This window comes from Anolis carolinensis, unplaced genomic scaffold (genome assembly GCF_035594765.1).
Source record: "Anolis carolinensis isolate JA03-04 unplaced genomic scaffold, rAnoCar3.1.pri scaffold_12, whole genome shotgun sequence".
NCBI classification, from domain to species: Eukaryota; Metazoa; Chordata; class Lepidosauria; order Squamata; family Dactyloidae; genus Anolis; species Anolis carolinensis.
In genome coordinates this window covers 9,414,724-9,438,264 of record NW_026943823.1, presented here as the reverse complement: position 1 = coordinate 9,438,264, position 23,541 = coordinate 9,414,724, and the positions used below count along the sequence as shown (strand labels likewise).

Here is a 23,541-nt window from a genome sequence, read left to right as displayed (position 1 = left end):
TTGGGAGGTGTTAACTAAATAATAATAATAATAATAATAATAATAATAATAATAATAATAATAATAATAACAATGATATGTTAACTGCAAAAGGCCACCTTACTGAGATCTGCACGCATCATCCGAACAAACATCACACAGTCCTAAACACTTGGAAAATGTTCGACTTGTGATTTTGTGATACAAAATCCAGCATATATATCTCATCTGCTGTGTCATACCATGTCTTTGTGTCAATAATAATAATAATAATAATAACAATGATCTGTCAACTGCAAAAGGCCACTTTGCTGGGATTTGCACGCATCATCCGAAAATACATCACACAGTCCTAAACACTTGGGAAATGTTCCACTTGTGATTTTGAGATACAAAATCCAGCCTATAGATCTCGTTTGCTGTGTCATACCATGTCTTTGTGTCAATAATAATAATAACAACAATGATCTGTCAACTGCAAAAGGCCACCTTACTGGGATCTGCGCGTATCATCCGAAAATACATCACACAGTCCTAAACGCTCGGGAAGTGTTCGACTTGTGATTTTGAGATACAAAATCCAGCCTATAGATCTCGTTTGATGTGTCATACTATGTCTTTGTGTCAATAATAATAATAATAATAATAATAATAATAATAACAACAATAACTTTTCCTCCTTTTCATCTTCTTCATTTTTCTTTTTATATTTTCATCTTTTAATGTGTGAGGAAGATTATAAGCAAAATATTTTTTTTAAAGTTTAATGTTTAGGCTCGATGTTTAGGCTCTCCATGATTTATCATGATGTATATGCAAATATTCCCAAATCTGAAAAACCCTAAAACATTTCTGGTCTGAAGTTCCTTGGATGAGGAAACACAATCTTGATTTTAACTCCATCTTAAGTTCTTCAAAGTGACACAGCAGGTTAAACCGCGAAAATGCAGAACTTGCTGATCGGAAGGTCGGTGGTTCAAATCAGTGAGCTCCCGTTGTTAGCCCCAACTTTTGCCAACTTAGCAGTACAAAAAACATGCAAATGCGAGATCAATAGGTACTGCTTTGGCGGGAAGGTAACGATACTCCATGCAGTCATGCCAGTGGCCACATGACCTTGGAGGAGTCTACGGACAATGCTGGTTCTTCGGCTTAGAAATGGAGATGAGCACCAACCCCCAGAGTTGGACACGACTGGACTTAATGTCAATGGGAAACTTTTACCTTTACTGTGTCCTCTGCAAAATGAGAGGGAAGAAAATAATAATAAAAATAGAGTAAAATAAATGTAATAGTAGCAATAATAGAGAAAAATAATAAATATAATAATACCCAAATCAATGTGGTATCATGATCTGAGTGCTGGACTAGGACTCTGGGAGGCCAGGTTTTGAATTCTTTGCCTAGAAATATGGCTTGTACAGCAGCAAATGTTATTCTCCTTGCAAAACAATCACTTGTGAATTTTGCACAGAACAAGTCCTCACGGGCTTTGAAAGAAGAAGATTTTCTTGTGGTGGGAAGAAGACTCTTGAAATTACTCATTCCTTCCTTTGAGAAGAATCTTAGTGAAGAATAGCATCTCTATTAACAAGAAACAAGGCTAATTGCCTAAACCGCACACTTGATCTCCATGAGAATCTATCACCACGATTGATATACATGACTGTCCCGTTGACCAGCTTTTAGGGGGTGACATATCTGGTGGTTAAGTAGTAAAAAGAGGGGGGGAAACAGGCTTAATAATGCATTTAAGAAAACATACCCTGTGCTTGAACTTTTAAATGACTGTTTCGTGATGAAATGTAACATTCATTTACGGCTGGCTCAGGAAAGAGCTTGTGACTCAAACAAACACCCTTTGTGATATTGCCAACAAAAGGAACAAGATTAATATTGGCGTTTGCTTTTAGCCAGGGTTGTTCACTCTTCAGATAGTTGTTTAAAACACTGTATATATTTGAGTATAAGCCTAGTTTTTCAGCCCTTTTTTTAAGACTGAAAAAGCCCCCCTCGGCTTATACTCAGGTGACGGTTCTGGTTGGCTTATATTTGGGTCAGCTTATATTCGAGAATATATGGTACATTTATTATTTTTCTCTATTATTATTGGTATTATTATTATTATTATTATTTCGTGTCAGGAGCGACTTGAGAAACTGCAAGTCGCTTCTGGTGGTATTATTATATTTATTATTTTTCTCTATTATTGCTACGATTACATTTATTTTACTCTATTTCTTAATTATTATTACAGTAGAGTCTCACTTATCCAACGTTCTGGATTATCCAACGCATTTTTGTAGTCAATGTTTTTAATATATCGTGATATTTTGGGGCTAAATTCGTAAATACAGTAATTACTACATAGCATTAATGTGTAATGAACTACTTTTTCTGTCAAATTTGTTGTATAACATGATGTTTTGGTGCTTAATTTGTAAAATCATAAACTAATTTGATGTTTAATAGGCTTTTCCTTAATCTCTCCTTATTATCCAACATATTCGCTTATCCAACATTCTGCTGGCCCGTTTACGTTGGATAAGCAAGACTCTACTGTATTACATTTATTTTACTCTATTTTTTATTATTATTATTACATTTATTATTTTACTCGATTATTACATGTATTATTTTCCTTTATTGTTTATTATTATTATTACATTTATTATTATTATTAAAAGGATACATAAGGGCATTTACATTGAAGAAGATGAGAATAATGATTTAATCAGAGTCAGAGAGTCTTATCTTAAATTAAGAGTTTTATGTAAATATTCAAAAACATTTAACCTACTGCTGCTGCAATTAATGTAATTTTATTGGTATCTGTTTTTATTTCTGAAATTTATCACTCTCGGTTTATACTTGAGTCAATGTTTTCCCAGTTTTTTTGTGGTAAAATTAGGTGCCTTGGCTTATATTCGGGTCGGCTTATATTCAAGTATATACGGTAAATCCAGCAGTTTATGAAGAGTTAATAGATCCTGAATGGCTTTAAACTTCAGGAAAGGAGATTCCGCCTGAACATTAGGAAGAACTTCCTAACTGTGAGAGCTGTTCAGCAGTGGAACTCTATGCTGCAGAGTGAGATGGAGGGTTAGGGTTAGAGTTAATGTATTTTGACATCACTTTAATTGTCATTGCCCCATACTATGAAAACTTGGAAGATGTAGTTTGATGAGGCACCACCACTCTTCGACAGAGAAGGTTAAAGTTGTTGTTAAACCCTAAGTTGACTTGATGCAAACAACAAAACAACAATGTGTTGTCAAAGGTTTTCATGACCGGAATCACAGGGTTGTTGTGTGTGTTTTTGGGCTGTATGGCCATGTTCCAGAAGTATTCTCTTCTGACGTTTCGCCCACATCTATGGCAGGCATCCTCACCACCTCTGAGGATGCCTGCCATAGATGTGGGTGAAACGTCAGGAGAGAATACTTCTGGAACATGGCCATACAGCCCAAAAACACACACAAAAACCCAACAAAAACAACAAACCATACAGGCAACTTGAGCTGCACCCTTTGGTTCCTTTACTCCATCTCCTCACTATTACCAAATGATCAGTTTCTTTACGGATATACTAAAACAAAATTGCAAAATTTTGAGTCCTTGCCGATTCTTCACCAGACTTGGAATGAGCGCATCTTCAGATGTGGGGAGAAACAGAAAAATCCCCCAAAATCATTTTTGGCTAGACATTCAAACCACAGGATGTGCAGCTAGACTCAAGTTCCAAATTGGAGACAGCAGGCTTGAAGCATCAGTTCGAAACGTAATGGTTTCACTTTGGGAGATGTACAAATTATTGCTGAAAAGCATTTTTTTTCCAGCACTGGATTAACCCCCTCTCCCCACCCTAGTTTCTCATCAGGCAATGGGGACAAGTCTGTAAGGAAATGGCATTGGGGGGAAAAAGTCCACTCCATTTCCCCCTTAGTTATACCCTGAGGCAAGTTTTTCCTCTGCCTACAATAGCTGCTTTTTGTTTTCAAAGAAAGAAGTAATCTAGATCATCGTGGAATTCCAAGGTGTGAATAACTGATCCCTAGAATCTTAGCCGGTGGTGCCGCTTGTTAAAAGCATTGAGTTGCTGAACTTGCGGACTGAAAGGTCACAGGTTCGAATCCAGGGAGGGGAGTGAGAGCCACTGTTAGCCCCAGCTTCTGCCAACCTAGCAGTTCGAAAATATGCCAATATGAGTAGTTTAATAGGTACTTCTCCGTGTGTGTGTGTGTAGGAGCCCCCGGTAGCACAGTGGGTTAACCTGCTGAGTGCTGAACTTGGTGACCGAAAGGTCAATGGTTCAAATCCAGAGAGCGAAGTGAGCTCCTGCTGTTAGCCCCAGCTTCTGCCAACCTAGCAGTTTGAAAATATGCCAATGTGAGTAGTTTAATAGGTACTTCTCCGTGTGTGTGTGTGTGTGTGTGTGTGTGTGTAGGAGCCCTGGTAGCACAGTGGGTTAAACTGCTGAGTGCTGAACTTTGTGACCGAAAGGCCAATGGTTCAAATCCAGAGAGCGAAGTGAGCTTCCGCTGTTAGCCCCAGCTTCTGCCAACCTAGCAGTTCGAAAATATGCCAATGTGAGTAGTTTAATAGGTACTTCTCTCTGTGTGTGTAGGAGCCCCCAGTAGCACAGTGGGTTAAACTGCTGAGTGCTGAACTTGGTGACCAAAAGGTCAACGGTTCAAATCCAGAGAGCGAAGTGAGCTCCCACTGTTAGCCCCAGCTGCTGCCAACCTAGCAGTTCGAAAACGTGTAAATGTGAGTAAATCAATAGGTACCACTCTGGCAGGAAGATAATGGCTATCTATGCAGTCATGCCGGCCACATGACCTTGGAGGTGTCTACGGACAACGCTGGCTCTTTGGCTTAGAAATAGGTATGAGGTCGGACACAACTAGACTTAATGTCAGAGGAAAACCTTTACCTTTACTTTTAGAATGTTAGAGATACTAACCTCTATGAACACATTTGGTTGTGTTAAGCTGTATAATTATGGCCTGCAGAATTGAATGGCATTGCTTACTGACAGGCTCCACATAGGGAAGGAAATCTGTCTTATACGCTACCCCAAGCCTCAAGGGGTTAAACCCTCGTGCTGGCTGAACTGCTGACCTGAAGGCTGGCATATCTAAGCCGAAGAGCCGGCATTGTCCGTAGACACCTCCAGGGTCATGTGGCTGGCATGAGTGCATAGAGTGCCATTACCTTACTGCTGGAGCGGTACCTATTGATCTACTCACATTTGCATGCCTTCGAATTGCTAGGTTGGCAGAAGCTGGGGCTAACAGCAGGAGTTCACCCCACTCCCCACTATCAAACTGCCGACCTTTTGGTTAGCAAGTTCAGCAACTCAGCGGTTTAACCTGCAGCACCACCGGGGGTTCAAAGCAGATATTGTGGGTTATTCTGCCTTGATATTCTGAGTTATATGGCTGTGTGGAAAGGCCCTGAGACTCAGTGTGGACAATAAAACAGAACTGTATCAATCCAGCTTTGCCTCAATTCCTATTGTGGTCGTATTTTCCCCCAGCTGGAATGCAGATCTTGATATTATTCTGTTGGCAAAAATGTGGAGAATAAACTCCATTTTCCTTTGTTCTGCTTGCTATTTAAGGGCCATGAAAATGGACGTACTGAAACCAGGCATAAAGGTCACAGAGGGGCAGCTGTAAAAATGATGTTTCTTTTTCATCCATTAATTTGGCTTCTGTTTATAGAGATCTCTTTATGGGAAGCCCACAACATATTTTCCAGCGAAAAGCACATGTATAGTCTCGGGAGCCCCAAGTACCATTTAACTGTCATTTCCTTTGATTAACCTTCACCTGATCTTGCTCCTGTAGGCAATTTTATGTCCCTTTGTTCTCCTATTTAAATACCACTTTCCATCAGGTAGGCATATTGGTCATTAAAGAAATGCCTGTAACATCTATATGGATGCCATAGCCTGGACACAGCTCAGCTACCCTGCCACAAAGACAAAGCTGTGCTGGATTGGTTTTAGGATTTCAAAAAGGGTATTTTTAGAGTCTCTCACACTACACGATTATAATGTTATGTTCCCACTTTAACTGCCATGGAAACATCCTATTGGATACTTTGTTTTGCAGTCAAAATCCTTTGGATGGAAAGACCATTAAAGTGCAAGAATGAGCTGGGAGAGACCATGAAGGCCATCCAGTCCAGCTATGCAAAAACTCTTAACCAAAGCACTCCCAACAAACAGTCTCCTTTTGCAGTAGTCTTAGGGTCCTTACACCAAGCCATATAACCCAGAATATATGGCAGAAAATCCCACAATATCTGCTTTGAACTGGGTTATCTGAGTCCACACTGCCATATATTCCAGATCAAAGCAGAAAATGTGGGATTTTATTCAGCTGTGTGGAAGAAACCTTAGAGGTGGTTATTCCTGCATAAAGCACCAACGTAAACCATCAATAGGATTCCACACTTCATCCACTGAATCTGGAATACAAATACAGTAGAGTCTCACTTATCCAACACTCGCTTATCCAACGTTCTGGATTATCCAAGCCATTTTTGTAGTCAATGTTTTCAATGTATCATGATATTTTGGTGCTAAATTCGTAAATACAGTAATTACAACATAGCATTACTGCGTATTGAACTACTTTTTCTGTCAAATTTGTTGTATAACATGATGTTTTGGTGCTTAATTTGTAAAATCATAACCTAATGTAATGTTTAATAGGCTTTTCCTTAATCTCTCCTTATTATCCAACATATTCGCTTATCCAACGTTCTGCCGGCCCGTTTATGTTGGATAAGTGAGACTCTACTGTACTGTCAAGGTACAGATACCACGAAGTCAGTCCCAAGTACAAAGTAACAATAGTTTAATGAAAAAACAGCTCAAAAGAATAAAAAATGCTTAACAGCAGCAAAATAGTATTAAAAAACAAACACAGATCAACTGGTCAAAAAGGAGGTAAAACAGAGAGACCCAAAGTCCTAAAAAATCCTAACCCACTAACTAAAATACCCGGCAGAGGTATTCGCTATCGTTTCAGCAAACACGTTCCAAGATAAAGTCGTAGTCAAGCCGGTCCAGGGGTCATCCACAGCAAACAGGATACAGCAGCAGCGTCAACGTCCAATCCAAAGTTAGGGCACAAGAGCGAACACGATGTCCAGAAGCGATCCGAGGTCCAAACCAAGAACAGTCATCGTCGTCTCACTCATTCAGTCGTTTTCGACTCTTCGTGACCTCATGGACCAGTCCACACCAGAGCTCCCTGTCGGCCGTCACCGCCCCCAGTTCCTTCAAGGTGAAGCCAGTCACTTCAAGGATACTGTCCATCCATCTCGCCCTTGGTCGTCCTCTCTTCCTTTTTCCTTCCATTTTCCCCATTATCGTGATCTTCTCCAAGCTTTCCTGTCTCCTCATGATGTGGCCAAAATACTTCAGCTTTGCCTCGAATATCCTTCCCTCCAGTGAGCAGCCATTGGGCATTATTTCCTGGAGGATGGACTGGTTGGATCTTCTTGCGGTCCAAGGGACTCTCAGGATTTTCCTCCAGCACCAGAGTTCAAAAGCCTCTCTCTTCCTTCGCTCAGCCTTCCTTATGGTCCAGCTCTCTCTCGCATCCATAGGTTACTATGGGGAATACCATGGCTTTGACTATGCGGACCTTTGTTGCCAGTGTGATGTCTCTGCTTTTCAGTATTTTGTCGAGGTTGGCCATTGCTCTCCTCCCAAGAAGTAAACGTCTTCTGATTTCCTGGCTGCAGTCTGCATCTGCAGTGATCTTTGCGCCTAGAAATATAAAGTCTGTCACTGCCTCCACGTTTTCTCCCTCTATTTGCCAGTTGTCAATCGGTCTGAACAGTAGCAAATCCCAAAGAATCCACAAAGTTCAGGAATCACGACCCAGCATAACATGCAACCCAGCATACACTTTGCCAGTCGCAAGGTCCCTATTGCAACCAGACCTCCTTTTATTACAAACCTTCCTCTGAGTTGCAATCAGCCAACGCCCCACCTTCAGCTGCTTCTGCATTCTCCTCCAAACTAGAATCAGACAACACCCCACGCTCAGCTGCCAGTTGTGCTGCCCGAGCTGCTCTTTGTCTTGCCTGCCAAGCAGCCCTTCTCTTGCTTCTACTTACATCCTCCCAAACAGCAGACAAATCATCTTCCCTCCAAGTTTCATTCCCAACAGATCTTCTGAATGTGCCACTACTTGTAGGCTTCTCACCCACTTCTGCTACTTTTGTCCAATCCATCTCATCCACAACCTCATCAGTGTCACTCCCAGCACTTCTCATAGAAACTGCTTCATTGTCAAACCCAGCATCCCCATCAAACCCTTCAAAAGACTCTTCATCAGTGGGTTCAGTAAGTAAGGGGCCGGGCTGTGGCGCAGCTGGCTAGTAACTGGCTGCAATAAATCACTACTGACCGAGAGGTCATGAGTTCGAAGCCCGGGTCGGGTTAAGCCCCCGACCATTAAATAGCCCGGCTTGCTGTTGACCTATGCAGCCCCGAAAGACAGTTGCATCTGCCAATTAGGGAAATTTAGGTACGCTTTATGCGGGAGGCTAATTTAACTAATTTACAACATCATAAAACTGCCAGCAAAACACGAGGAAAGGAATGAGGAAGTACAGCCACTAGTGGACAGTGAAGCAACAGCTCCCCCTGTGGCCGGAATCGTGAAGCTGGAAAAAAATGTTAAATGCCTCTGTGTCTGTCTATATATGTTGTTTGTCTGTTGGCATTGAATGTTTGCCATATATGTGTTCATTGTAATCCGCCCTGAGTCCCCTTCAGGGTGAGAAGGGCGGAATATAAATACTATAAATAAATAAACAAATAAATAAATATTTGCCGAATCCTCTCCTGCTGTTGCTCTTCTATAGGATCTTGTTCCCAAGTAGACCTTTCTGCCTGCCTACTCTCCAACTTTCTGTTGTTACTACTACTCAGAGACTCGTCCACAACAAATATGGATCACGAATGCTACAGCACCATAACCGGATCGAAGAAGGGGAGGGCATATATGAAAGGAAAAAGCCTTTGCAGGATGTTTGTGCCTGCACAGCAATTCCATTTAATTTCAAAATGGTAGGGCTGGATGCTGAAATAGCATCTGGACCCACAAAGGTCAATGGTATTGATGATGTCTGCCTTCTCCCAGAAGGTTCATCAATGAGCAAATTCAAGTGATCTTTCTCAATCAGCCTCCGCCCAGCTTATAACATTCTTTTTAAAGGGAGATGTATTTCCAATGAGGTCATCCGCTGATGGATAAAGTGGAAGCAAAGCTATCAGAGACAGATCCAAATTTCTCAGACATATCATTTCCCTCTTTCTCTGTATGGATGTGATGTGGTTAATTTGAGCTAAGGCAGTGGTTCTCAACCTGTTGGTCCCCAGATGTTTTGGTCCACAACTCCCAGAAATCACAGCCAGTTTACCAGCTGTTAGGATTTATGGGAGTTGAAGGCCAAAACATCTGGGGATTCACTGCTTTAGACCTCAGTGGAGGTGGAGGCATGTATGCTTCTGAACTTCAATGTGAGAACCACTGAGCTAAGAAACCATGTAAGTTTCACATGAGAAAATTTGTTTCAACGCCAGTTCTGGGAGATGTAATATACGAATGAGGACAGGACAACAGATTGAAAGACTGTTATTTTTTTATTTTTTTAATAGTTTTTATTGAATTTAAAATTTTTCATACAATAATTACTTTTATCACATAGCAGATATATAATCTATATATATAAAAGAGTGATGGCATCACGGCGAGCCACAAAACAACAAAACGACAAGCCCCCCAACCTCGAAATTTGACGACACAACCCCTCATCCACGGCTCTAAGTTGATACAACAAAAAGAAAGCAAAAATAAAGTCCTAATTAGAGAGAGAGGAATAATTGCTTTTATCCAATTGCTGCCAGTTAAAAGGCTAAGCTCCTCCAACTTGGTCTCCTAGCAACCCAATAAAAAATAATAAAAAACACTAAGAAAATAATTAAAAACACTAAAAAATTAATACAATAAAATACTATAATAACAGAAAATAACTAAAAATAATACAAAAAAATAATAAAATATAATAAATAAAAAGATAACTTACAATAAAATTAATAAAAAATACAAATAACGTCAAATAAAAATTACACAACAATTTTTAACCAATACCACCACCACTTTGCCACAGCAACGCGTGGCCGGGCACAGCTAGTGTATCATACAATGCTTGCATAAATATTTTATATCTATTGTTGATTTATATCCACTACAATGTTAAAATTTGTCCATCTATATTTCTTCACCACTGTGTATCCCCCCTCCCACCCCGAGCCACTTCTTATATATTGTCCAACCAAAATCTCATTTCTTCCTGAGTCGGTAGCCCTCCATCTCTTTTTTTTGAAGTCCTTTCTCAATAAATTTTCCCCATACATCCTCAAAATCATTTTTTCCATATCCCTCTTTTAACTTTTAATTTGCATGTTAGCTTATAATTTATTGCCAATTTCCATACTTCCTTATACCATTCTTCAATCTGAACATTTATTACTTTTCTCCAGTTCCTTGCTATAAGCATTCTTGCTATTGTCAATAAATTTGTTATTGCTTGTTTTTCTTTTTTATCCATCTTATTGTTATTATAAATTGACTAGCTGTGCCCGGCCACGCGTTGCTGTGGCAAAGTATGGTGGTATGGGAAATAAAGTATTAAGGTAAAGGTTTCCCCCTGGCATTAAGTCCATTATAAATGGGTTATATAGCTGTGTGGAAGGGCCTTGAGTCAACACTGCCATATAATCCAGTTCAAATCAGATAATCTGTATTTTATAGGTAGTGTGGAAGAGGCCTAAGTGAGGCCTAATCCTGCCTGTCCCCTGGGCTGAGTGGGTTGCTAGGAGACCAAGTGGGCGGAGCTTAGCCTTCTAACTGGCAGCAATTGGATAAAAACAATTATTCCTCTCCCTCTAATTAGGACTTAATTTTTCTTTTCTTTTTGTTGTATGAACGTAGAGGCATGGATAACGAGTTGTGCTTCCAAGTTTAGTGTTTCTGCGATGTGTAGTTTTGTTGTTTTGTCCTAGGCTGAAATTTCATTACCCTTATATATATATAGATAATAATGCAATACCAGGGCTTCTTTCCAGTTTGATGTTCATGGTATAAGAATTGGGTAAAAAATAATAAAGAGCAGAAGGAACCTATCCAATTTGAACAAATAATACAAAATGGAAGGGATACAGATGATTATAAAAAATTGAAAGGTGTAACGGGTAGAATCTATAGAATATTGGGTGGAATAAAAGAAGGAGAGAGAAAAAAACCCACTCTTAAGGAAATATGGGAGGAGGAGTTAGAGGTGAAAATAAATGAAATGGAATGGTCACAATTGTGGAAACAAAGGCACTTGAAAAATTTATCAATAAGAGTTAAAGAAAATTATTATAAGATAATTTGGAAATGGTATTTAACACCATTAAAAATGTCAAATATTAATAAAAACCATCCAAAAAATTGCTGGAGAGGCTGTCACGAAGTGGGAACATATATTCATATGTGGTGGCATTGTAAATATGTAAGGAAATTTTGGTATAAAATATTTAAAGATATATATATATATATATGTATGTATGTATGGAGGACAGTTATAAGAAATTATTGAAGGGGCAAGCCTATTCTGTATTGCCCCAGAAAGTAGGATCAGATCTAATGGTTTGATGTCATAGGAGATCTTTCAATTAAACATTAGAAGGAACTTTTTGATAGTGAGAGTGGTTTCGCTGTTGCCTAGAACAGTGGTGGGATCTCCTCCTCTGGACATCTTCAAAAAGAGTGTGGAGAGTTACCTGATAGGGATGCTTTAACTCAGTGGTTCTCAACCTATGGGTCCCCAGTTTGCGTATTTGTTTCCGCTTTATGGAGGTCTTCCCAGATGCTAGATAACCCTTCTATCAATGTGTTGTTGAAGGCTTTCATGACCGGAATCACTGGGTTGTTGTGCATTTTCTGGGCTGTATGGCCATATTCCAGATGCATTCTCTCCTGATGTTTCACCCACATCTATGGCAGGCATCTTCAGAGGTTGTGAGGTATATTGGAAAACTAAGCAAGGGAGGTTTATATATCTGTGGAAGGTCCAGGGTGGGAGAAAGAACTCTTGTCTGTTTGAGGCCAGTGTGAATGCTGTAATTAATCACCTTGATTAATTACAGCGGAGCCCCCGGTGGCGTAGTGGGTTAAAGCCTCGTGACTTAAAGGTTGGGCTGCTGATCTGCAAGCTGCCAGGTTCGAATCCCACCCGGGGAGAGCGCGGATGAGCTCCCTCTATCAGCTCCAGCTCCATGCGGGGACATGAGAGAAGCCTCCCACAAGGATGGTAAAACATAAAATATAAATACTGTAAATAAATACTGTAAATAAATAAATAAAACATCAAAACATCTAGGCGTCCCCTGGGCAACGTCCTTGCAGACGGCCAATTCTCTCACTCCAGAAGCGACTTGCAGTTTCTCAAGTCGCTCCTGACACGGAAAAAAAAAATCACCTTGATTAGCATTAATGGCCTTGCAAGCTTATTTATTTATTTATTTACAGCATTTATATTTTGCCCTTCTCACCCGGAAGGGGACTCAGGGCGGATCACACTACACATATAAGGCAAACATCCAAAGCCTTAACATAGAACAAAGACAAGACAAACACGGGGCTCCGAGCTGGCCTCGAACTCATGACCTCCTGGTCAGAGTGATTCATTGCAGCTGGCTGCAGCTGGTTGCTCAACAGCCTGCGCCACAGCCCGGCCCCCGGCTTCATTCCTGCCTGGGGATCCTTTGTTTGGAGGTGTTAGCTGCCACTGATTGATTCATGTCTGGAATTCCTCCGTTTTCATTGTTGTTCCTTATTTACTGTACTGATTTTAGAGTTTTTTAAATACTGGTAGCCAGATTTTGTTCATTTTCATGGTTTCTTCCTTTCTGTTGAAATTGTTCACATGCTGGTGGATTTCAATGGCTTTTCTGTGTATTCTGGCATGGTGGTTGTGAGAGTGGTCCAGCATTTCTGTGCTCTCAAATAATATTCTGTGTCTAGGTTGGTTCATCAAGTGCTCTGCTATGGCTAACTTCTCTGGTTGAGTTAGTCTACAATGCTTTTCGTGTTCCTTGATTCATGTTTGGGCAATGCTGTGTTTGGTGTTCCCTATGTAGACTTGTCCACAGCTGCACGGTATACGGTAGACTCCTGCAGTGGTGAGAGGATCCCTTGTGTCCTTTGCATTTGTAGGATTTTCTTAGTGGGTCTGTAGATAATTTTTAGGTTGTGTTTCTTCTTGCCTATGCAATAATGTAAGGAACCACAGCAATGCACAGAGATATGGGTTATGAGGGTGTGCAGAAGTATACTTGTAGGACCATTGGCATCATTGCACTATTTAAGAAATGTGTAATATTGAAGGTGCCCAGCCCTGCATGATCTGTGGAATCTGAACTATAGTGATACAGCAGATTGGTGTGAGGATGCCTGCCATAGATGTGGGCGAAACATCAGGAGAGAATACTTCTGGAACATGGCCACACAGCCCGAAAGACATACAACAACCCTGTGATCCCGGCCATGAAAGCCTTCGACAACACATCGACCTCCTTTTTGTTTCCTGAGATTATTTCCTATGATAAAAAGAAAGAGCAATTTCTAGCACCCTGAATGCAGTTGAAAATCAAGTTCAGCTTCTTAATTTGTTGGTACTGTTGTCAGAAGGGGTGCCAATTTGTTTTGCCCTTTGCCCTTTCCTTCAATGGTAAAGATGCATTCATTTGGTGTATAGTGTTTGCCTCATGCCTAAGCATTGGACATCGGTGGGTTTCTGAATCATATCTGTCCTTGAGATTTGCTGGCTGCTCTCTTTCCGCCAAACCCCCCTCCACCTACCCTTATTTCTCTTTTCAAATTCTGAGTCTGGCAGTGGCAAGTTCACTGACTCTAGATTTGAAACTTGATTTCCTTGGCATTAGCATTCAGCTGCAGGGATGTAAGATAATAGTATTAAAAAGCAACCTTCCAGCCTGTTGTCATGGATGCAACACAACCCAATATTGGGAGTCATACACTGCTGGAACATTATGCAATCTCATTCTTATCTACCCGATTTTAATTTAATTACAACGGAAATTCTTTTCCCCCCCCAAATATCAAATGCACATTTATTTATTTATTTCCCGTTCCTTTTTAAATTGGCATTTAAACTGTTGCATTGTGTCGCTAATGCTCTTTGTCCCACGTTCCTTTGGCTTCATATTCTAAATATCTAACAGCATTAGTTATAAGACAGCCTGAAACGATTCACCACGAAACACGCTGGCTTCAGTGACAGGATATGTGTTGTTTGTTTGTTTATAAAATGAATTTTAAAGGAATCCATCCTCGTTTCTTCTAAACAAAGGGGAATTTGCAAAGAACCAGCAGAAGAGAACTGCCTGAATGATTGTAATGCCTTTCAAGGAAGCAAAGGCAAAGGACTACAGTAGAGTCTCACTTATCCAACACTCACTTATCCAACATTCTGGATTATCCAACACATTTTTGTAGTCAATGTTTTCAATAAATTGTGATATTTTGGTGCTAAATTCGTAAATACAGTAATTACAACATAACATTACTGCGTATTGAACTACTTTTTCTGTCAAATTTGTTGTCTAACATAATGTTTTGGTGCTTAATTTGTAAAATCATAACCTAATTTGATGTTTAATAGGCTTTTCCTTAATCTCTCCTTATCCAGCATATTCGCTTATCCAACATTCTGCTGGCCCGTTTACGCTGAACACGCCTACCTGTATTTTATAATGTGTTTTATGAATACTGATGTAAGTTAATAATTTTTAACTGATTTATATGACACTGTATAATTTTTATATATGCGTTTTATTGTAAGCCGCCCTGAGTCCCCTGTTGGGTGAGAAGGGCGGGATATAAATATTGTAATAAATAAATAAATAAATAAGTGAGACTCTACTGTATTACTTTTTTAAAATTAGATATATTTGATAATAGATGCTGATTTACTTATACCGTATATGTTGGCCAATATTTAATATTGTAGTTGCAGATTCATAACCTAGATTTACAGATTTGTTGTCGGTCTGTATATAATAAGCCTATGTAGTTTTACTGTAAATGCCCAAAATGCCACTCTAGCCCTCCTTAAGAGCAGGCAGCCAGATCAGCTTCTGATTGAGTCCCCTCAAGGAGATATGGAAAGTTATAAATAAAGTTTGTTGTGGATTTGTTCAGTTGCTTTGGACTCTTTGTGACCTCATGGACCAGTCCAGATTGTTCAGCCTGATGATGTTGAGGGGATCCTTGGAGCTGTGAGGGCAACCACGTGTGCTCTGGATCCTTCTTGGCTAATAAAACTTGCCGTGTGTGTGTGTGTGTGATGAATTTGCTTGTGAATATTGTGAATGCCTCAGTGGTTCAGGGACACTTTCCATCTAACCTTAAACAGGGAATAGTAAGACCTATCCTAAAAAGGTGTCCCTGGATCCAACGGTATTGGACAATTATTGGCCGATCTCCAACCTCACTTTTCTGGGCAAGGTTCTACAGCGGGTGGTTGCCTCTCAGCTCCAGGGGTTCCTGATGGAGACAGATCATCTGGATCCAACACAGTCTGGTTTCAGGCCTGGTCATCGCACGGAGATGGCTTTGGTCGCCTTGGTGGACAACTTTCGCAGAGAACTGGACTGTGTCCCTGGTGGTCCTCCTGGATATCTCAGTGGCTTTCGAGACCAAATCCCACAGATATTTTTCTACACGGAAGATGCTTCTAGCTACAGTTTGGCTCAGAAGGTTGCTGCTCAAAAAGTCAAAAGCTCCCAATACTCACCCCAGCAACTTCTCCTTATGCATAGTATATTATACCATTTTAAAATGGCCACTGCCCTGGCTCCTAGAGCTATTTTTTCAGCAATACGCCATCTGAAACTAAGAGGTTATATGGGAGCAGGAAACTGCAACCCTTTCTGGATCTCAGCCAGCTCCTGATCAAGACAGATAAATACAGTAGAGTCTCACTTATCCAACATAAACGGGCCGGCAGAACGTTGGATAAGCAAATATGTTGGATAATAAGGAGAGATTAAGAAAAAGCCTATTAAACATCAAATTAGGTTATGATTTTACAAATTAAGCACCAAAATATCATGTTATACAACAAATTTGACAGAAAAAGTAGTTCATTACACATTAATGCTATGTAGTAATTACTGTATTTACGAATTTAGCACCAAAATATCACAATGCATTGAAAACATTGACTACAAAAATGCGTTGGATAATCCAGAACGTTGGATAAGTGAGACTCTACTCTGTATGTGTGTGTGTGTGTGTGTGTGTGTGTGTGTGTGTGTGTATATATATATTTCTCCTACTTCTTCAGTAATGTGATGTACACCAACTGGCTGGGCACTCATCCCATGGTCCTCAAGTCTCACCCTGATGTTTAGTCTCATCCACCGCTTTGACCTTGTGGTAGGGGAATGGAGAGAGCCTTGAAAGTTGCCCAAGAATCCAGGACTGGTATCCTACTCATATGAAAACCCTCTGATGTAAACAATGGTTTATTTTTGACCGTATTCAGTTGAAGGTGAGTTGCACAACACTGAACTTTTTAACAGCATGATGGAGCTCAACAACGGTGCAACATCACATACTATTGTTTGTCTCATGATGTAGGATTTCAGCCTAGGCTGCAAGTTCTGGATGGGAGGTCTCCCAAGGGTGGTTCTATGTGAGGAGTAAAGTATGCCGGGGACTGGGAACATTGCCCTTTTCTTCCAAGAAAGCTTCATGTTCCAAGTATGAACAGGCCTAAGTCATGTTGTTAGTTCAACTAGTCTAAACCCATTGATTCAATTGGATTTACCCATGCGTTGACTTCAGCAATGAAATCTGTGAGTCTACTCTGTCTGGCTTCAACCAAATGCAATATACAGTAGAGTCTCACTTATCCAACATAAATGGGCCAGCAGAATGTTGGATAAGCGAATATGTTGGATAATAAGGAGGGATTAAGGAAAAGCCTATTAAACATCAAATTAGGTTATGATTTTACAAATTAAGCACCAAAACATCATGTTATACAACAAATTTGACAGAAAAAGTAGTTCAATACGCAGTAATGCTATGTAGTAATTACTGTATTTACAAATTTAGCACCAAAATATCACGATGTATTGAAATCATTGACTACAAAAATGTGTTGGATAATCCAGAATGTTGGATAAGTGAGACTCTACTGTATTATTATTTAAGGTAAAGGTTTCCCCTTGCATTAAGTCCAGTCATATCTGACTCTGGGGGTTGGTGCTCATCTCCATTTCTAAGCCTAAGAGCCGGCGTTGTCCGTAGACACCTCCAAGGTCATGTGGCCATTGGCATGACTGCATGGAGCGCCGTTACCTTCCCACTGGAGCAGTACCTATTGATCTACTCACATTGGCATGTTTTCGAACTGCTAGGTTGGCAGAAGCTGGAGCAACAGCAGGCGCTCACTCCGCTCCCGGGATTTGAACCTGGGACCTTTTGGTCTGCAAGTTCAGCAGCTCAGTGCTTTAACACACTTCGCCACCGGGGCTCCTATATATTATTATTTATGTATATAATTTTACTGAGACTCCATCTTATTTTTGTGCGTGAGACATCCAATGCCCTCCACACATGCGTGTGACCCTGCGATGGCCATCTGCACCACGACCAGAAGTGCCAGCTGTGTTCCAAGGCAGCCTTAGTCGTTCATGGTGCTCCTTTGTCACCAATTGCCTTTTGACCATTGGAAATGGGAGCATCTGGACAGCTCCCTGGGGATGTGTCCTGCCCCACACACGAAGGTTGTGTTTGTAGTATTTCTGAGAACAACAGGCACCATCTGCCTCCTCCGCAGACCACTAATGTTTACCATAGTCTACAACCTTAGTTTTCATTGAGGTGACATATGTGGGATATGGACCATGCCACTTCAGCTGCGGAGAGAGAGATCGGAATCACTAAATCTCTTCCCTAAAAGCAAATCACGTCAAATAAACAAACATAAACACAAGAACCCCCCTCCCTAGCGGTTTCACACAGAAGAGCCAATATCTGTAGAACTCTATGATCTAAAGTAAAGGAAGTGGTCGTAAAAAGACTTTTTCAGGGGTGATTTTCCCAAGAATGTAGAATTCTGTTTCCAAGAAATTTGGTTTTATGGGTGAGATGGATATGATGAGATGGATATGGTCACCTGACCAAATGGGTACTTCCTTGCTTGCTCCTTTGGTGTTCAGAGGCAAGAAGAAATTGTGAATTTTTGGACAATTGAAAACCATATGGGGACTTCATTAGCAATAAGAAATCAATTATTTTTGGCTATAGTTATTAGTAATTTTTTAAAATTTTATACTAGAATGCTCTTCTTTCTCTCAATTTTTTCTTTTTTATTACAGTTTGGACAGGGAATAACAGAGTTCCTTTGTGTGTTCGTGTTCAAGTAAGTTCATGTCTTATGTGTTAGGTTAGGAAGTTGGTCATTCATTTTAGCTCTAGCTCAGTTTTAGTCTTAGTTGCCTATAACAACAACAACAACAACAACAAAGCTTTATTTGTATCCCGCCACCATCTCCCCAAAGGTACTCGAGGTGGCTCTCAGAAAGCACTCAAAAGTGCAACAATATACAAACACAACAATATACAAAAGGATACAAATTAATAACAATAAAATTAACCCAATTTTTACTTAAAAAAACAATAAAACCCCTAATAAATTAAACGATACTATAAAACCCAGCAGGCTGTAAAAATAATGACTGTATGCAATATCAGCCCCATAAAGTGCAGAAGGGAAGCAAACCACTAATTCCTCAAATATAGTGAATAATAATAATAATAATAATAATAATAATAATAATTATTTTATTTTTATACCCCACCACCATCTCCCCAGAGGGACTTGGGGCAGCTTACAGATATAAAACAAGCATACAATGCTATCAAATACAAAAACACACAAATAAAATTAAAAGGGGTAAAATAAAATCACAATCATTGTAAGACACATAAGACCATAATCACTAAACATTGGAGCCCTCGGTGGTGCAGTGGGTTAAACCACTGAGTTGCTGAACTTGCTGACTGAAACATTGGTGATTCCATCCGGAGATCAGGGTGAGCTCCCACTGTTAGCCCCAACTTCTACCAACCTAGCTGTTCATGCAGATATGAGTAGATCAATAGGTACAGCTCCGGCAGAAAGGTAACAGTGCTCCATGCAGTCATGCTGACCACATAACCTTGGAGGTGTCTATGGACAACGCTGGCTCTTTGGTTTAGAAAAGGAGATAAGCACCAACCCCCAGAGTCGGACACGACTAAATTTAATGTCAGGGGAAAACCTTTACCTTTACCTTTACCACTAAACCGGTTCATAGAAGGAGATGTGGTCTCGAAGATAGGTTGGACCCAAACCGTATAGGGCTTTGTAGGTAAAGTGCACTTTGAATTTGAACGGAAACTCGTCGGCAGCCAGTGGTATGCTCCTTATAACCATGTATGAGCATGTATATTTACATACATCATTCTTCTTGTCTCCAGGGGACAAATGCATCTATCGACCCCCAACAATGACTACTCCTGTGCCAACGGAAAGCCTAAAACAGGGAAAGGAAATTTGTATCTCTCCAGATGGAGATGGAGTCCAGTTCATGTTTGATCCGGATAGTGTGCCCAATGATCAGAGCAGCGGGTGTTGTGTGATCCAGTTGTGCCTGCATGATATATTTTGAACACTGTGCCCATTTTCAACCCACTTCATAACGGCACCTTGTTTTTGTGGCAATCGCATCCTTCTCTATTTATTTACCAAGTGGAGAGGAGCGGATTCCTTGCCTAAATTCTGAGCACACCCCTAATTAAACGACGGCGGCGAAGGTGCATGCATCAGTCAGCAAAAGCAGGCAGAGAACATTATGGAGTGAAAATTAAAGGAGCAAAACATCAGAGAGTCTACTGTACATGCCTGCTGTTAGACACTCAAGCATGGAGAACAGGATACACTTCCATGGATGGATAGCTTTCCTTATTAAAAAAACCCAGTAGGACGCACAGTAGGGGAACGCACTAAAACAAGGCTTTGTAGTAATTTCCTTGAAAGAAATTTCCCAAGATAGCGAGTTGAAAAGCTTTTAATCTTACAGCTGGCTTATGGAGGGAGGTTTGCTGTAGGTGGTATAAAAAAGGCCATTTGATTACAGCTGATCAGGTAGAGTTGGTCCAAAAGGAAAGAGAGAGAGAGAAAGAAAGGGAAAAGGAAAGAAAGCCAAGACACAAATCCAGATACTTTTGTTCCTCAAGGGGATTTGAATTTCCACTAATAATCATCATCATAAAGAAAATGTTGAAAAACTTGCCTGAAAGTTCCAGTGTCTTTAAGGACATGATAAGACTTTTGCGACGGGGTTGGGAGGAGGGGGACTGAGTTAAAGATTCATGTGAAGAGCCAGATGAAATCTCCTTGCAAGATGAAGGACAGCTATGGCAGCATTTACTGCCTTCGTCGACTTTTAACTCATTCCTGGGATGACCTAGATGTTTCCGCAGGTGAGCGCAAAAGACAATGTCATCTCATTTCGGCTGTCACTTCTCTCATCTGATTTTTCTCCTGTATAATGGCGCTATAAATAGCAACCTCTTAGCAATATAAGCTGCCCAATTTAGTCATCTCCGTTTGGAGGAAGAGATCGGAAATGCTTCCCGCGCACATTTGCAAATTCAAAAGGGAATGAATCAGAGAGCCCGTCCTGTATTATTACCATAGGCTGCCCTACATATTGCTCATAGGATTCCTGCTCATAAACCTTTTCTGAGGAGTGATGTCTAATTCGATCATTAACCTTTGCCTACATCCCAAATCAGAAGGCGAATCAGAAGTTGAAATTATTTGTGGGTTAGCCTTCTGTTAGATTGGAACAACCTCTCTTTGTGTGGACGAGATTGGGTCATTTTTGCAATTAAGAAAGGGCGAAGGAGATCCTACCTCTGCCCAAGTTACATTTCTGGGGCTCTCTTTTGTGGGGAGTTTTGGCAACTCAGCAAGACCTTTTGCTTTCATTATAAAAGTTACAATAAGCAGTAGGAAGTTAGGCTGCTAGCTGGATAGATTGCTACCCGGAAGAAACATAGTTATGGCAGACATCATAAGTAGACATGGTTGGTTGGTATCTATCATTTTATTATGGATTGATGATGATAAATGGAAGCTTTTACGTGTGCCTGCGATCCAGAGTCACTCACAGAACAATAACATGCCACTCAGGTTTGCAGAACAAAAATACAGGAACTTCATTAGCTGGCCTCTGCCCTAATGACTGAACAAAGGATGCCCCCAGGCAAGAGACAAAACCTTTCCAATGCTAATTAGGGTGATTAACTGAAACATTAATGTTGGCTTCCCAGTGACAAAGGACTCTTGCCACACCCTGGACTCTCCAGAGATATATATTCTTTCCTTTCCTTACTTAGTTTATCCATACCTCACAACCTCTGAGGATGCCTGCCATAGATGTGGGCAAAACATCAGGAGAGAATACTTCTGGAACATGGCCACACAGCCCGAAAGACATACAACAACTCTGTGATCCTGGCCATGAAAGCCTTCGACAACATAGGTCTCAAAATAGCAAGGCCACTCTGAGACCAGTACTGAAACTTGTCCAAACTGATTCTGCAGCAGCAGAACAGAAACAGTATCAAATCAATCCCCAGGCCTTTACAGGCTCAGCCAATTGGCTTCATGTACTTCATTTTCCAGGTAACACACACAACACAGTGCCTTTGCAAACCATGACACATTTTACACCATCGTTGTGAACCTATAATCAACCGCAACATCTCCTAACCAAGCTGTTCCTCTTCCATGATGTCATTGACTTGAATTCTGTTGGTTGTGTACATGCCAAGAAGTCTAAGCAATGTGACTTTATGTCTTTTTAAGATGTTACAAAGGAGATATTAACTACCTCCTTGTGAAATTTCCATCCTTTCCAAGGCATTTGATTGCTCTGCAATCGCTGACTGGACTGAGTGGAGGCAGGACAGTAATTGAGGATGTAGCACCGTACTGCAGACCTGAAGCTTGGAGAACGCTGGCACCTAAGTTGCCTTGGGTCAGTTCTCATTCCAAATACTGTATATACTCGAGTATAAGCCTAGTTTTTCAGCCCTTTTTTAGGGCTGAAAAAGCTCCCCTCAGCTTATACTCGAGTGAGGGTCCTGACCAGCTTCTATTCAAGTCGGCTTATATTTGAGTATATAGGTATTCGGAGTTGGACAGTCTTATTAAAGTCTTATTATTATTATCTTAAATTAGTTTTATATAAATATTCAAAAACATTTAATCTACTGATGCCTCAAATACAGTAGAGTCTCACTTATCCAACATAAACGGGCCGGCAGAATGTTGGATAAGCGAATATGTTGGATAATAAGGAGAGATTAAGGAAAAGGCTATTAAACATCAAATTAGGTTATGATTTTACAAATTAAGCATCAAAACATCATGTTATACAACAAATTTGACAGAAAAAGTAGTTCAGTACACAGTAATGCTATGTAGTAATTACTGTATTTACAATTTTAGCACCAGAATATCACGATGTATTGAAAACATTGACTACAAAAATGCGTTGGATAATCCAGAATGTTGGATAAGCGAATGTTGGATAAGTGAGACTCTACTGTAATGCAATGTTACTAATATCTATTTTTATTTTTTAATTTGACCCGTAACTGCTGCATTTCCCACCCTCATCTTATACTCGAGTCAATAAGTTTTCCCAATTTTTGTGGTAAAATTAGGTGCCTCGGCTTATATTCGGGTCGGCTTGTACTCGGGTATATACGGCTAACTGGTCACGACAGTTTCTCAAGTCGCTCATGACATGAAAAAAAACAGGCATGGTACTGGACGAACTCAGGATTTTGATATGGCCTGTAGACAAGTAAACAGTCATTTTGCAGAGACAGGTAATCATCCCTGGTCATTGTCACTTTCCTGTCCAGGCATTCAAAAAGACCAGAAGCAATAATAATAAAGAGAATGCTTCTGGAACATGGCCATACAGCCTGGAAAACTAACAACAACCCGATGATGATGATGATGATAACAATAACGATCTGCCAACTGCAAAAGGCCACCTTACTGGGATCTGTGTGCATCATCCGAAAATACATCACACAGTCCTAAATGCTTGGGAAGTGTTCGACTTGTGATTCTGTGATACGAAATCCAGCATATACATCCCGTTTGCTGTGTCATACTCTGACTTTGTGTCAATAATAAAAATATAATAATAATGCTTTATTTGTATTCCAGCATACACAAACACAAAGGCAAACATTCAATGCCTAGAAACATAGATAAGGGTAAAAGCTTCTCCTTTCGGCTCTGAGAGGTGGTGCCCATCTCCATTTCAAAGCCTGTGTTTATTTATTATTTATTTATTTACAATATTTATAT

General features: G+C 40.3%; 1 long non-coding RNA gene across 1 annotated transcript in view; it reads left to right on the top strand.

Moving 5' to 3' along the window:
* LOC103279452 (uncharacterized) overlaps positions 1 to 23,541 on the top strand; it is a 146,616-nt gene that overhangs the window by 67,684 nt on the left and 55,391 nt on the right. The gene's annotated exons all lie outside the window — the stretch shown is intronic.